Source organism: Chinchilla lanigera, unplaced genomic scaffold (assembly GCF_000276665.1).
Source record: "Chinchilla lanigera isolate Chin_1 unplaced genomic scaffold, ChiLan1.0 scaffold00042, whole genome shotgun sequence".
Classification (NCBI taxonomy): Eukaryota; Metazoa; Chordata; class Mammalia; order Rodentia; family Chinchillidae; genus Chinchilla; species Chinchilla lanigera.
Window position 1 is genome coordinate 14,634,902 of NW_004955443.1, and position 16,111 is coordinate 14,651,012.

The window sequence follows — 16,111 nt, forward strand, 5'->3', positions numbered from 1 at the left end:
GTGGCTATGATACTTAGCTCCAGTGACATGATTCCCTGTGGAACAAGATTCTGGGGTATTGCAGCTCACAGAATATGAGCCAATATGATTCCCCTGTTCTCCATGTCAGGTGTAGCAGTTTCTGAAATCAGATTTGAGACATCAGAGGTTATTTGTGCTTAATGTCACACCCCAGCACATTTGTCCAACTACAATGAGAAATACTTAACAATGAAGATATGTATGCCTCATTCCAATGGCATTTCAGAAAACTAAATTCAAATTTTCTGGCAGTGGGCTGTACTTTTTGGAAGTCCATTTCTTCCAAATCTTCCTCCATCATACAGAAAAGGTCAACTGTAAATAAAACTATGTAGCAGTCATTTATCATACTTTGCACTCTGAATAACTCCTAATGGTTAACATAATCAAAATATTTTTATGCTAAATCAGTATCCCCTTCTTGATTACCAATATTTCAGTGCTGTTACACTTAATAATCACAAAGATAAATCTCTATGAAGAAAAGTATATGGATTGCAATCTATTTGCATTCAGTGCACATACTTTGTAATACAATCTCTTACAAACAGGAGAAAATTGCATCAAGACTCTTCATGGAAACAGACACTCCCCCAAAACATCTATAGTCGTTTCCTGGTGTGTGGATGTGGACTGATTCCAGAAATCCCTGTAGATACCAAAATCAATGGATGTTGATGCCTGTCTGTAAAATGGCACTGATTAGCAAACAACTTTCAAAGACCTTCCTGTATGTCTTAAGTTATCTGGAGCTTATTTATGATGATATTCTGCAGCTCATTTATAAAATTTAATTGTTATATAAATAGTTGTTATACTGTATTAGTTAGGGAAAATATAAGAAAGATCTGAGGCTCCAGATAAAACTGAGCTGTAGAATACTTGCCTAGCATATTCAAAGATCTGGGTTTAGTGTTCACTGCAACAGAACACTGCCAAGAAAAGAAAAGAGAAGAATGAAAAAAAAAGAAATGAAAAGGAAAGGAAAATTCAATTTAGACACAATTTTTTTTTTGCTTCATAGATTGTAGAATTCATTGGTTTGGAACCTATAGATATGAATTAATTATATTAATGGAAATATTAAAGAATACCCTTTTATTTTTCACAATATAATATTTGCCAAGTATGTATTTCTACGATATCTGTATATTTTGTTTGATATATCATATATAAATATATAAATAATTAATATATAAATAATTTATTATCTAGAATATATAAATAATTAAATAATATATAAATAATTTATTTTTATAGTCCCTGAAAATTTGGTTAAACTAAAAATTAAGAGAAAGGACATGATCTTTGGAGAATGTATTAAATAAAATGTGGAAACTAAAACTAAAATATATTTTTAAGTGTCAATATAATATTCTCAAGAAATATTTTTCTTTTATTTTTATTTCATAACTGAAGGAGTAAACCCATGCAGTGTTATAGATAAAGACAAAAATGAAACACATCTCTTAGAGCAATGACACAGGACAAGCAAAAGAAAGGATAAAAATTAAAAGTCAACAGAATCCAGGATACAGTGCCCCACCTCCGGCCATCATGGTCCATGTCTGAGTCCCGGAGGAGCCAGGTCAGCTCCATCAACTGCCTGGGGATTCCGGATCTGCACCTGCCTCCTGCTACCATCACTGCCTCCTAAGTTATGGAAACAAACCAAATGCACATCAAATGAAGAAAAAATAAAGAAGATGTGGTACTTTTATATAATAGAATATTGCTCAGCTATAAAGAAAGATAAACTCAAGGCTTTTATAGGTAAATGGATGCCACTAGTGACCATACTCATAAGTGAAATAAACCAGACTCACATATGTAAACATTGTATTGTCTCCCAAGTGTAAGAACCTCAAGGAGTATATAAAATCTGAAATAGGTACAATAGATGTTGTGAAAGGGAGAGAAACTGCTCAAAAGGAAAGAATGACTTGGATGAGGGGAAAGAAAGAAAGAAGGGAAAAATATGTATGCATGTGTATATATATGTGTGTATATATATATATATTAGCTAAGATAACTGTAGTACTAATTTCTATTGTTTTCTTGAAAGGAGAAGTTACTGTTTAATTGTTTGATCAATCTTACATGTCTACAATTGTTTGTCTGAGTAACCAATTTGAACATAGCAATTTGTAATACAACAACCATTGTTAATTTCCTATCACCTTGTCTGAAATTCGGTATTGTTTTTATGTTATTTTGTTTATGTCTTTGTTTTTTTTTTGTTTTGTTTTGTTTTGTTTTGGTTTGGTTTGGTTTTTCTCCGGTACCGGGAACCGAACTCACGACCTTGCACATGCCAGGCAGGCGCTTTTGCCGCTGAGCTAAATCCCCAGCCCCTATGTCTTTGTATTTGTTAATTTGTTCTTGTTCTTTTCTCTTTAAAATAAAAAAGGAGTCCACGGAGGAGCAAAATAGCTTAGTTGAAGGCAGAAAAGGATAAACAGATTTTATCTTCAGACATTATTGGTTTAATCATGCATCCACTCATTCATGCAAATCTATGTTGTTTTGGGCCATCGATGAAACTTTTCAAAGCCTCATTTCCCTTATAAGTAAAATAAAGATGATAGTATGTACCTTACTTTTTAATTGTGAAATTAAATATGATATTTGCACCTTCCTTGTAGTGTTTGCCATTCTGTAAATTTCAGTTAATGGTGGATAATATTTAACATCTATATTTTGAAAATAATCCTTAATGGTATAAACATTTACAGAAGTAAGTGGCTGCTGACGAACTGCTGAGAGAGGAACAGTGTTATGAAATCTGAAGTTCAAGAATTTTTTATAGCTGATATGTAAAATTGCAAGTTTGAGTGATTTGGTGGCAATCGTGGAAATTATATGACCATAAAAGAAGTAACACACAATGCGTTTAATGGGCACTTTTGTATAGAGCCATATGATAGGAGAACAAACTGCCATAGAATAAAACAATGGTCATCCAGCCAGAAAGATAGCAGAGCAAAGAAACTTCCATAGGAGGAGGCCAGAGAGAAGGCTTATGTAGAGGTGGTGTTGCTCCACATCCAATAGGGAAGCTTCAGGTAAGAGAAATCTGAAGAGCAATGGCAGCTCAGGGGTTTGCAACTAGAAAACCCTATCTTATCAATAGCTCATAGCCATCCTGTTTAGTTTTATAAGATATGCAAGGCAATACATTTGTATAGATAAAAACCTTCCAATTTGGATTATTTTTAAAACACATCAATGCCTAGAAATCTGACCTTTGTCCTTGAGCTAATGGACTTTAAACTGAAGATATAGATAATCTAGGCCACTTCATTCAGATGCCAACATTGGCTTATTTATATAATGGAAATATCACACTGTACTGCAACAGCAAATTGAAGGGTCTGTCAATTAGGAGTTCTGCTGAATCTATTCATAATCTAACTTGTAAAAGAATATGTTTTAACTGAGTTTCTGGTTGTGTGTAATGAGTGAGTCAACCTTTACCTCAATTAATATCATAAGTATAATTACCTGACTTTAACTCTAAAATTTTATAGGAGAAAATACCCATGGTAAGATATTTTAGTAGACTAATTTAGCAAAAGTCTATAGGCTCTTAAGGGTAAGGGAAATTTAAATATTTCTATGATGCTTAAATCTAATTATATCCACTTGACTGACTTGGGAGCTGCTGAGGAAATTAGTAAAAATACTTTTGTGTATGACTGGATTGGTCATAGAGGCATGACCTCAGGTATAACACTCAGTCTCTTGCCCTTTCCTCTCTGACACCATTCCCTGCTCTGATGAAATAAGCAGCTTTGCTCTGCCATGCCCTCCTCTCATGATTTTCCTGTAGTGGAGGCAAAAGATAATGAATCCTTTGAACTCATGAACCAAATTAACCTCTCCTATTTTAAGTTGTGGTTGCTGGATATTGTGTCTCAGAACTGCAGGAGATGAAGCAAAAAATTAGTACCAAACAAGATGGTTTGTTGCTGTGACTGTAACTGTACCTGACCTTGTGGCTCAGAAGCATTTGCAACTAGTTTGCTGGAAGAGTTGGTAAAGATAGGAAGTGTGGGCTAGAGAAACAAGTCTTAGAATGCTGAAAATAGAACTGATTGTATGATTTGGGTCAGACCTCAGAAAACAAATGCTGATAAGAATGTAGACAGTAAAGGCTAGCCTCAGAAGGTTTTATTTGGAAATGAAGACTCCATTGGTATTTCAACTTGAGGTTATACACTGGCAAAAAAATTTATGTATGCTTGGTTTGTGTAATGAGATTTTGCAGGAGACTGGGATTAAGAATGGTGAATTCATTGATCTGGCTGAGAAAATTACAAGACAGCTCAAAATTAGACTTTGACAAGGGTACTGATGGCTGCTTTGAGCCAAATTTATTGGATGAATTAAGGGTAAAAAGAAAAGCAGACAGAAAAACTGAAAGAATTACATTTTGATCAAAAGGAACTACTTATAAATTCAGATTGAAATGAGGTGTGGTTTATGAAAAGCTAAGCACTATTAAAAATAAACCAAGTAACTTAAATAGAGACAAGAGGAAAAGTACCATGGAGGAGGATTAAGAATTAGCAAAACCCCATTCATCACAAGTTGAAAGGGACAAAAGTGCACACATTTCATTTGAGAAGACCACTCCTAGTGCCACTGCTTGAAGAACTACATATGGAATTGTTTTGCTAGCACTGATTTCACCACACTCAACTATACAGGTACTCAGTATGTGCTACTGCCATGGTACAAGGGGGCCTGGGTACTGTCTACTCTGGTGGAGGACTTTGGCAGCATCTGAGGTATATTTTATCAAAATGCAAAATCCAAGATTCATGGGGTAATCAAGGATTCCATCTATATTTTAAAAGAAGGCCTGACTGGCCAGACAAAAAGGAACAGAGTGCGTGACAATGTGGAAATGCAGAAAAAGGTGCACTGGAAACCATAGGAATTTATAGACGAGGAACATGGAACTTTTGTAAGGAATGTTAGTCTGTGAGTGGATCCAGCCAAAGAGAGACACCATGCATTCTGCAGACTACAAAAGAAATAGAGCTGGGGTGGCTCAAGCGCTCTGGAATTCACATCTTGCCAATACGTGCCCCAAGTGATACATATACATCTACTGGACTTAATGCTTATTCTAGTGCATTTTGGTGTTGCTTTGGTCATATTAATTTTTGTCTCCTTATTCCTTCCCTTTGGAATGGGAATGTTTACTCTGTGTTTCTTTGTGGGCTTTATTGTCTTGGTTACTTTTCTCTCACGGCTGAGAAAAAAATTACCTGATACCCAAAATTGAGGACAGAAAGGTTTATTTGGCTCACAGTCTGTGCAGATTTCAGTCCACATTCAACTGGCCCCAAGGCAGGGTGGTACATGGCAGAGGGGTAACAGCTTATGGCAGTGGAAGATAGCAGAAGCTAGCAAAAGCAAAAAGCAAGCCTCTTCCTCCCTCACTGTGTATGTAGGCTACCTGCCCTAGGGCAAATGTAGAACTCACAGTGCCAATCCCAACACTACACAATGAACCAATCACAGACTCTACACTCAGCTGCCTCCAAAACGTCCACGTCACATGACCATGTGAGGCTACAGCGGTTTAGAGAAATAAATTCATTACCAAATAAAACCAACCATTCTTGGTTTTAGGTAGGATAGTGTGACATTTTAGGTGGAATTATTAATTTATTATTATATTAATTTGAACATTAAATACAGTTTAAGGGGGTGTTTGGGTGTCAAGTAGACAAAGAATAAGATATGACAGTTATAATTAGTTATGTCAACTTGATTTGTTTAGAAACTACTTAGGGAATTAGCAAAGCCCATTTCCATGTGTGTATGTGAGTCATGGAGGCTTGGCCTTGAGTACTATATCTGATGATTCACCACTTTCTCCCTGGTGCTCTACTCCTGCTCTATTTCTCAGTTGTCATGAACTGTGCAACTTGCTATGTATGCTTTTATGCCATGATATTCATGCACTGCAGTGGCCAAACATAAACTTAATACTCTGAAACTGTAAGCCAGAAAACACCTGTCACCTTTTAATCAGTGAGGGTAGGGTATTATATTCCATCACCATGAAATCTTGCTAATACAACTTCCCAAAGTAATAGCACACATAGGAGGTAAGATGAACAGTGTGGTAGAAGGAATAATAGCCTCCCAGTGACGTTCACACCCTAATTCCATAACCTGTAATTTACATGAAAACATGTGAACTCAAAATGGGATGAAGTTAAGGATTTTGAGATGAAGATATTACTCTGATTGATCTACTGTAAGCCCCTTCATGAAGATAAAAAGAGGAGGGTCAGAGAGAGGATAGAGGACGTGATGCCAGAAGTAAGGGGGAGGTAATTAAATGGGTATTGAGGAGGGAGTTATAAGCTAAAGAATGCAACCTCTATTAGATGTAAAAGGCATAGAAATAGATTCTCCTCTGGTGTGTCCAGAATAATCCAGCTCTTTTAGCATCTTGATTTTATATTGACTTATTTTAATACTCTGACTTGCATAATAATTTTTGTAGCTTTAAGCCACTAAGTTTGTGATAGTTTGTCATAGCAGCAATAGGAACCTGATACATTGTTAATATTTTTAGGGAAATGACAGAATATATCTTCAAGTTACAAAGAAATTTTATTAAATAATTTAAAATAATTTAGTAAATTAGAATGACAACTGTTTGTTTAGCTCATCATTAGCAATATAGTGAACTTATTCACTTATTTAAAAATGAAAGTGTTGGAGAGATTCAAGGTACACCTTTAAGAGATGATGATGTTATGGTCTTAATTGTATTCCCTTTGAAATAAATGATGAGGCCTATCCTCCCTTGTGACTATATTTGAAAAAAGAGATACTCAGCAATAGTTTTAACTGAGTAACAAGGACAGGACACTAATCCAATTGCAATGATACATATATAAGAGGAAGGAATATCAGATCCCCACTCCATTTCCATGTGTATACAAAGAAAGACCGCCTGAACTTCCAGGAAGACAGCATCATCTGGAAAAGGAGGATCAAGATCTCACCAAAAACCAATGATGCTAGCACTCTGATCTTAGACTTCCACTTTCCAGGACAGAAGGAAAATAAACTTCTACTGTTTAAGCAACACAATCTTTTGCATTTTGTTATGGTAGCCTCAGCAGACTAATGCAGTCCCCAAGGAAAATAGGGGGTGAATAATTGTCCAATATTTGGCTAAATCATAATCTTCTAATTTTAGGCAGATTTGTAATGCTTTTTAAACATTAAATTCATGATAATGCTATTAGTTTTCTCTAAAAACACACTTTAAAGATGATATTAAAGAAATGCTATGAAAGCATTCTTTTAAAATAATGACCCCAAATTCATTGTAATTTTTATTATTACATGTTTACAATACACAATGATTACAGTTATCACACAGGTGGTACATGTACATAATACATCTTAATTATTTTATTTTTCTTCCCCTACCACTCCCTGCTCCCTCCAGCTCTTGGTCCCATTTTCCATTTGCAAAAGCTCTATTTTTATTTTCCCCATCCTCTTTCCCTCTCCTCCCTCCCTCCTCCTTCCATCTTTTTAGTAGAAATTTAAATCACCTACTGAGGTTCAGTATCAAAATCTAAAATTTTTATTTTAATGCCTGCATGTTTCTAATGAACACATTCTCAGAGTTATTATAACTATCAAAATCTTGACTCATTTTTATATGATTGTCACTACATTTTACTATTCTTTTTTAAATGTTGGTGGCTGTCTGACTCATAAAAATGAAAGCATGAGGGCAAAGAATTTCTCTGTCTTATTCTCACCAATATCCCAGAAATTAGGACTCTATGTTATGCATAGTTGTTCCTCAATAAATATTTAATGAATATAAAATGGAAGTAAATGTCTTGAATCCATGAAAATTTTAAATTCAGTTACCTGCTTTGCACCTAATATTTGCAATGCCATGTTTCTTCAAAACAAATTCCTTCTAATATATGGATTTGCTATCAGAAAAATAGCTCAAATAATATAAAGCAGATTTTAGAAACCAATTAGCATGATTTTTTATTGTAATAGGTCATTAATGAACTTCTAAATCTCAGAAAATGAAAACTCCAGAATCAAGTGGACCTTGCAAACAGGTGATAGGCACTGAGTAGAAGAACTGGTATGTAGATTAAACAAAGGAATTTTAAAATTTATCAGCTGTAGTACTTAACACATTACTGGGAGTAGCTATTTTGCAAATATTTACAAGTTCCTTTGCACATGTAGTGTATATGTGGTATCGTATTTGGAAATTGTAAACCACTGGGTTGTGTTTCATATAGTTGTCTTATGACTTATCTATTAGATTGTTGTCACATATTGCTTCATAGAGAGAGTAGATATATCATGTAATTAGTGAAGTGCAATTCTGAGTAATATATTTTCAACCCATGACAACAAAAATACTGAAAATTTGAAATCACTTTTTAATTTGTGAGGATGTGTTAGATCCATTTGCACCTGGGAGATGAACCACAAAATTAGGGAGATGACATAAAGTTTGTATTTTTATTTTTATTTTTGTTTTTTGTCTTTTTGCTACAGAGTCTCACTATACAGTTCAGGCTGCACTTGAGCTCACTTTGTAACCCAGGCTGCTCTCGAATTCACCACGATCCTCCTGCCTCAGCCTCCAGAATGCTGGGATTACAGGTATAAGTCACCACACCCAGTCAGAGCTTTTAATTGAAAGTCATAACTTGGAGAATATAGAGCACAGAAACAGAGAACTTCTTGTCTAACAAGAAAGAGATTTTTTTCTGACTTGAAGAAGGAGAACTCAACAGGGAAGAAAAATGAAGAACAAGAAAGAAGATCCAATCATGAAATTTCTTTGAGGCTTTTTTTCTGGTCTCCTCAGGTCAGTATTCTACAGGGATGTGCACAATTCCAGGTCGATGTGCAAATTTCAGAGAAGACAAGATCTTGTACATCGTCTGTGATTAAAGTGACACGTCTGCAATCTGTCCATGGCACTGTGCAGGTCACAACCTACCTACAAGTATACGCCACTGACCTCAATTTTAATTTTAAGCTTCAAAATATTTATCAAACCTACACACTCAGGTGGAGGTTAGTTATGTCTTTCAAAAAATCATGATGTAAATCATTCCATAGGCAGGGATTTTATACTGAACAAGACTGGTAGGCATATCAACACAGTACAGGTACTTACATTCCCACAACACTTTAGTGAATTGAGCAAGAATAAACTCTGTGGCACGACGCAATCTCTAAACTGTATTTAAAGAAATCGTATTCCAATGTGACCTGGACTCTAGCGGTGGGAGATCAAGCTGTTGACTCTGTCTGCAGGGGTCATTCCTGCTCTCACTGATGCCTCCGTGTAAACGCATGAGGGTCCTGAGTAGAAACAGCGTGGTCGAGTTTTCATTCCGATGGGAGCGCATGCTCTCCATGTGGAACGAAGAGCAGGTATAATTCAAACAGGCTTAACGGAAAGATCAACCGCCATGACTCTTCCTTGTCAGGCGGCTTCCCTTCAGTCTGAACTTTCTATTTTCAGCAGTGGTCTACTGCAATAAGTAAACTTGTGTATAATTCAGTTCAGAGTAAATATCATTTAAAGTAAATGGGTCAGATGCTCTGAGGTCGGGCTCAGTAGAGACGTTTGTAGCCAACACAGTAAGAGAAGCATTTCATTAGAAACAGGCGCACAGGATGTAAAGGTAACCAGCTGTACAGTGACAAAGCAAGGCAATGATCACTCCACACAGAAACCAGCAACGACCAGGTTGGTGACTGAACACAGACCAGCCTCTTGTCTCTTGTATTCTCGAAGTTATAGTAATTTTCCTCCATCTCAGTGAGCTCTGGGGAGGGTATGAATAATAAAAGACAGAGGAGAATGAGGTATAAAGAAATTCTTTAAAGGGGAGCACAGGTCTTGGTATTAAGTTTAAACTTGAATCAATTTATTTAGCTGTGACTAAGCATCCAAAGTAAATTAAGCTATAAACTAGAATAGCTGAGTTACTTTTACTGGACTAGGGTTATGTCTCTACAGGTGAGCATTAGGCAGTATTTCTGAGTCTCTCCAGGTAATTCTAAAGTCCAGAGATGGTTGAAAAGCACGACTTAGCCAGCAACTAATACCGCAAATAAAATATGTAAATATTAATATGTGAATGTTAATACATAAATGTTAAGTATTCATTCTCTAGTACTTCCTTTCTATTCTTCATTTTTCTTTCTTTTTCCCATTCCTTCCTTCATTCCTTTGTTCCTGCCTTTGTTTCTTCCCTATTTTTTCTCTTCCCTCCTGTCTTTTTCCTTGCTAAGGTTTTAAGTAAGGTAAAATGAGCAACACAGGAAAGTCGTTCATTCTTGACTCTTCAAAGACATCACTGTCTCATTAATCCCAACATGTTAGAGATGATAACAAGTCAGGATTTGCAGAAGTCTAACTTTATCCTCATCCATTCCTCCTCTTCCTACCTGAATAGGCTTTTTCACATTGCTTTTTTTTTTTTTTCCACATTGTCTTTTGAATGAGTATTTATGTACAGCTGTAACCTCAGTTCTCTCTACCTGTTACTGATACATAATGGCTATGAGTTGAATCCTATAGCAAGATCCAAAGAGAGGAAGGGAATTACACATTCACAATAAAATGAAAGACATATTTCTTCCCCAAACAGCCAGCTTGCTAATATACTGGCTTAATTTAGACTTCAAAAATATCAGTTCTAAGGCTCAGAGTTGACATAGAGAATTTGCACTCCATGATACCGCTTTCTTTGTCTGTGCTGAGATTAGCCTCAGCTTTTAGTCTTAATAGTAGAAAGTGGCAAGGAATCATTATAGATGGCTGATAAAAATGTACATCATTGTAATGTTTTTAAATATCACCATACCATATTAATCATGCCCACATTTCATAAAAGCAGAAGAGGATAAAAATGCTGTACTAGGTGGTTTTAAATTATTAATTAAAGCTATTCATGACAAATGTTTTAAAAATACCTGAAATATAGCAAGCTATCAATAAATGTCATCTCATCACTGCAATCATTATTTATGTAGTGAAATTTTTGTACAAATCTATATATAAAAATCAACTGTAATACAATCATTCAAAACACGCAAAATGTCATGATTGGTGGAATAAATTTTCCTTTCAGTAATAAAAATAATGCTTTTATTTAGTTTTACATTAATTTCGAGTTTGTTTAAAATGGATGGATTAAAGAGTTGATTACCTTCTCATAGTTTTGTGTGTGTGCACTATTTTCTTGGACTAAGACAATGTTTGAAACAAAGAGTATTGTTCATCTTTCATTTCTTTTCTCACTATATGCAACCAATTAACTACAGTAAGGCCAAACAAGAGTTAGAAAAAGTTCCTCTATCACATAATATACAAAGAACCTATGAATACCACACTGAAAGGGGTTCCTGGTATTAGAATATTTGTTGTTCTCCGGCTCTAACTTCACATTATTCTGAACAAAACAAACATACACAAACTCTGAAATATTCAAAGGCTCATATATGGAAATTTATATTAAAATATTAATATTCTGTATCTTTATTTTTTAATGTGTCTAAATATTAGTAAATATTCATTGAAAATCAAACATATAACTGAAATAAAGTAAAATATGTGATTAATATGTATATGAAGAAGAAATTAATCAAGTGTGTTTAAATCAAAGCACTATTCTGGAAATTAGTACATCACATAGCTTCTATTTTAAAATATCATCCACCTAGAATTTAAAAATATGTGGGAGAGTTATAATTTACATTCTCAAATATTCATTTCCATAACATATCATTGTTTATTTAATAGTTTCAATCAATTTTATTGATCTAAAATTGTGTTACTGAAAAAATAGAAAGTTACCTTATGCAAACATTGATCCACTACTAATCAAATAAACAATTCCTTGCCATATGGCTACTTTAGCCAAAATATTTTCTACTTACTAAATATATACTCAGCCTCATTTACAACCCGATTACAGTTACTTCAGATAATGTGATATTTCTGGACAATGAACTGAGCAGAAAAGTCACACTCCAGAACGATCTTCCTCTGCCATCGTGATCATGAAGGGCATGGTTTTCGATGAACAAAATACAAGATAATAACAGTCTCCATATCCAAATCACCAGATGAAGTATCTCTCTGAGAAAGCCGGTAGACCCGCATGTAACTGTACCAGTGCCTAATCAATCCTGCTAATGCAGATGGGGTCACTGGGACACTTTCAATTATATTCAAAAATAACTATAGTTAACTTTAATTGCTTTCTTTATGGCAGACACTAATCTGAAACCATCATCACCACAGCAACCCTTTGCATATGTACTCAAATGAATACTGCTAGAAACAGTAGGGAAGGTAAAATTTTATCTCTTCCCTCTTTGAGTTTTTCAACTGGGCTTCAGAATAATGTTGACATATGACAGATTAACAGCTGAAAGAGATACTAATAGATTTAATGCAAGTATTGTATAATATAGGAGCTTATACAAAGAAACAAATATCCCCCTCAAAGGCAATTGGAGTTGAAAATTTACAGAATTGTACCAAGACTATTAGATTATGCATTGTGACAAAACAAGGGGCTTTGGGCTAAGATAACAAATCACAGAGAAATGAGCAGAAGATTAAAAATTAGGTTAATAAGGTAGACTTGCACAAATTTCTCTCAGCTTCTTCTCTCCATCTCTGATAATATGAGTTATTTCCTTCTTCCAGGCCCAGAGAGAACATTTACCACATGGGAGTTTTATCTTCTGCTTTTAAGCTCAGACTGACCTTCCTACATCTGCTGCTTTTAAGGTGTCTGTAACTCAAAACAATCACCATGCCAAAATAAGGTATTTTGGAGGAGTGTGTTCTGAACTCCACCTCCATGCAGTCAGCAGTGCAACAGTAAATAAAGCAGGAGAGATGACAGGCTGAGCATGCCTAACTCAAAAATGTGAAATCTGAAATTCTCCAAACTCTGAAACTTTGAACACCAGCATTATGCCAAGGCGGAAATCTCTATACCTCATATCATGTGATGGGTCGCAGTCAAAACACAGGCACACTGAAAATGTGTGAAATTACCTGCTAGATGTGTGTATGTGGTACACATAAAACTGAAACAAATGTTGGGTTTCAAATTAACCCCAAACCCAAGATTTCTCAATTTGCATGTGCAATTACTTGGGGCTGGGGATTTAGCTCAACAGCACAGTGCCTGCCTGGCAAGTGCAAGGTCGTGAGTTTGATTCCCGGTACCAGAAAAAAACAAAACAAAACAAAACAAAAAAAAAAAAAAAAAAAAAAAACCCAAGAATACGCAATTACTTCAAAGTTCAAAAATTATGAAATCCAAAACACTACTGGTCCTAAGCATTTTAAAGAAGGAATACTTGACTCATTCAAAGTTAGAGAAAAGGATACATCTTGATGGCTTTTAATGTCTAAACTAATGGATTTTAACTTTGGCACAGTTTAGAGACTATATCTCTGCTCTAATAAAACTCAGTTTTTTTTTTAATTTGATGAACTATTTGTTACTTAAAGTTTCCCACTAACTACTAGTTCTGTTCCTGTATAAAAGCAGAAATAATAATAATAAAATAATCATATTAAGAATGAATGAATGAGACTTTGGCAATAAAGTGTTTGGAGGCCAACAGGTGGTCTCTCAAGAAATTATTCCTTTCTTCACAATCTTCACTGTTAGCTATATCCCACATGATAAATTTTTAACATATCCACACTTTATTAACCGTACAGATTAAGTATGTTGTTATTAAGTGTTATACATACACCATGCCAGGTGCAATGTTTCTGAGCAAGCAGATACCATAGAGATGTCTAAAAGATCAACTTGTCTTTTTCTAGAGAAGTTTTACTTAGTTAAGAACTATAAGAACCACCTTAACATGTACTTGCATCTACAAAAATTAATTCACAAAGAGAAGCTGATTGAGTTAAGAAATAGCTCCTTTAAGTTATAGACATTAAAATAACTTGAAAGCAGATGTTTTATGCATTTTTCTATTTCAGTAATTTATAAGATGAGATTTTATTTTCTGTTAAACTTGGCAAATGACACTGTTTGTGATGGAATCAAGCCCTGGTCTATTAAATATATCTGTCCTGTGGGCACCACACACTGGGACCTTCTGTCTTCATTCTGGGTGAGATTAATGGTGTGACAGTAGGATCCAAAGGTTACACACCTTCTTGTTTTACCTCCAGAAACAGTGATAAAGCTTGTAAAGGATACCCTCTAGGAAATAAACGTGGTTTTAATCACTTGCTATATTTTTCACATGCATTTTCTTCCCCTTAGCTGAATATCAAAGTACCTCTTTAGTCAAAACAAAAATAACTTCAGCAGGTGTTTGCTTCTTCTCTAGCACACATTTCTCTTTAGATACTGTGGTCACCAACCTCTGCACCACAGGCTGTGTTGTAAGGAAAAGCTCCCCATGGTGACAACAGAATTATTTAAATGAGCCTTTAGTTGAGAAAACAAACTTCAATATGATAATATACTCAGTGTGTTACATAATACATTTTTTGGCTAAAGGGTTAGCAAATATATATATATATATATACACACATATACAAATATATATATACATATATATATATACACATACAATATTATGAGAATATCAATGGAAATAGTTACACAAAAAGCAGCAGGACAATTTTACTACTCAATTTTTTGTTCTGCATTCCCAAGTAGTAGAATGTGTCCTGGTATACATTACACAAATAGATATTCCTATATCATTGTCTTTTTTAAAGTTTATAGTTGGTGACAGTTCAGATCTTTGATGAAAGGAAGTGTTAATACAAACATATTTTCCTGACTTAATAGTAGCTTAAATCAATAATAATCATCAGTACCCAGGTGAAGTTTTATGCTTTAATGTCATATACTATGAGAACGTATAATCTTTTCTTGACCTAACCATATATAGATATAGATACAGATAGATATATAAATATATATATAGAGAGAGATATTTCTTTTTTCTCTCCTGACAATTCAGTAAACTTTCTCAAACTTATTTTTAAGAGAACAATGAACCGTGCAAACACCATATGAGATGGATGATATATTTGATAAAGACAGAAAAGAAGTGGTAGTAATCTACCTTTGGCATTTTATTTCTTATCTAGTAAAAATCTTGGTAATTCATTCATTGATTTCTTTCCTTCATGTACAGTCATCCATTCACCATGGATTCAGATCTGTTGAGTCAATCAACTGGTATCATAAATATTTGGAAAAAAAGGCATCAGAACTGGGTACGTGCACAAACTTTTCTTGTCATCATCAACTATGCAGTATAGTATTGTGAACACTCACTTAGTGTTTTTATTGTGTTAGGAATAATAACTACCTAGAATTTTTTAGGTTTGTGGGAACATATATGTAGTTTATATGAGAATACTAGGCATTTTATATATACGATATGAGTAACTGAGGTTTTCACGTCCAGTGGGTCCTGTGTAGGAAGTGGCTGAAGCTGGAAATTGATCAAATGTGTGGAGGCAGGGCAAATCCTGTCTGAGAACGAAAAGTGCTGGAGGAAAGCCCCATGCAGTCCAGAGGACATCAAGCCCTGATACAATCCAAGCAACGGGCTGCTAGGCAAAATGTGTGTCACATGACACCAACCTGCCAAATGTATATAAATAAATGCTGTATGGGTGTGGTGTTTGAGCAGTGCCTTTCCTCTCATCCAGAGAGGGAGCTCCACCTGAATTCCACCTTCTGTCTCTTATTTTTATTTATCCCCTCTTGCTCATCCTTTCCCACCCCTCAGGAGCTCTGAGAGACTGCAGGCTGTGGCAGTCCTGATAACAATCCTCTTCAGATATCAAAGGATGACTACATTCACTTAGCATATGAAATGCCCATTCATCTAAAAGAGAATATTACAATTTTCATCCAATTATATTTTGGGAAGGAAAAGTAAATGACTATAAAAGTATGAACCATGTGTGTTATGAAAATGTATTTTATATGTGTGGTAGTACTATAACTTTGTCACC

General features: G+C 34.9%; 1 long non-coding RNA gene across 1 annotated transcript in view; it reads right to left on the reverse strand.

The window, feature by feature from the left end:
• Positions 1-534: 534 nt before the first annotated feature.
• LOC102013766 overlaps positions 535-16,111 on the reverse strand; it is a 39,739-nt gene continuing 24,162 nt past the window's right edge. Inside the window, exons 3-4 of the long non-coding RNA XR_262206.2 lie at positions 1,568-1,674; positions 535-670 (exon numbers count right to left, since the gene is read on the reverse strand). This is a non-coding gene — a long non-coding RNA (uncharacterized LOC102013766). The remainder of the gene's footprint in view (positions 671-1,567; positions 1,675-16,111) is intronic.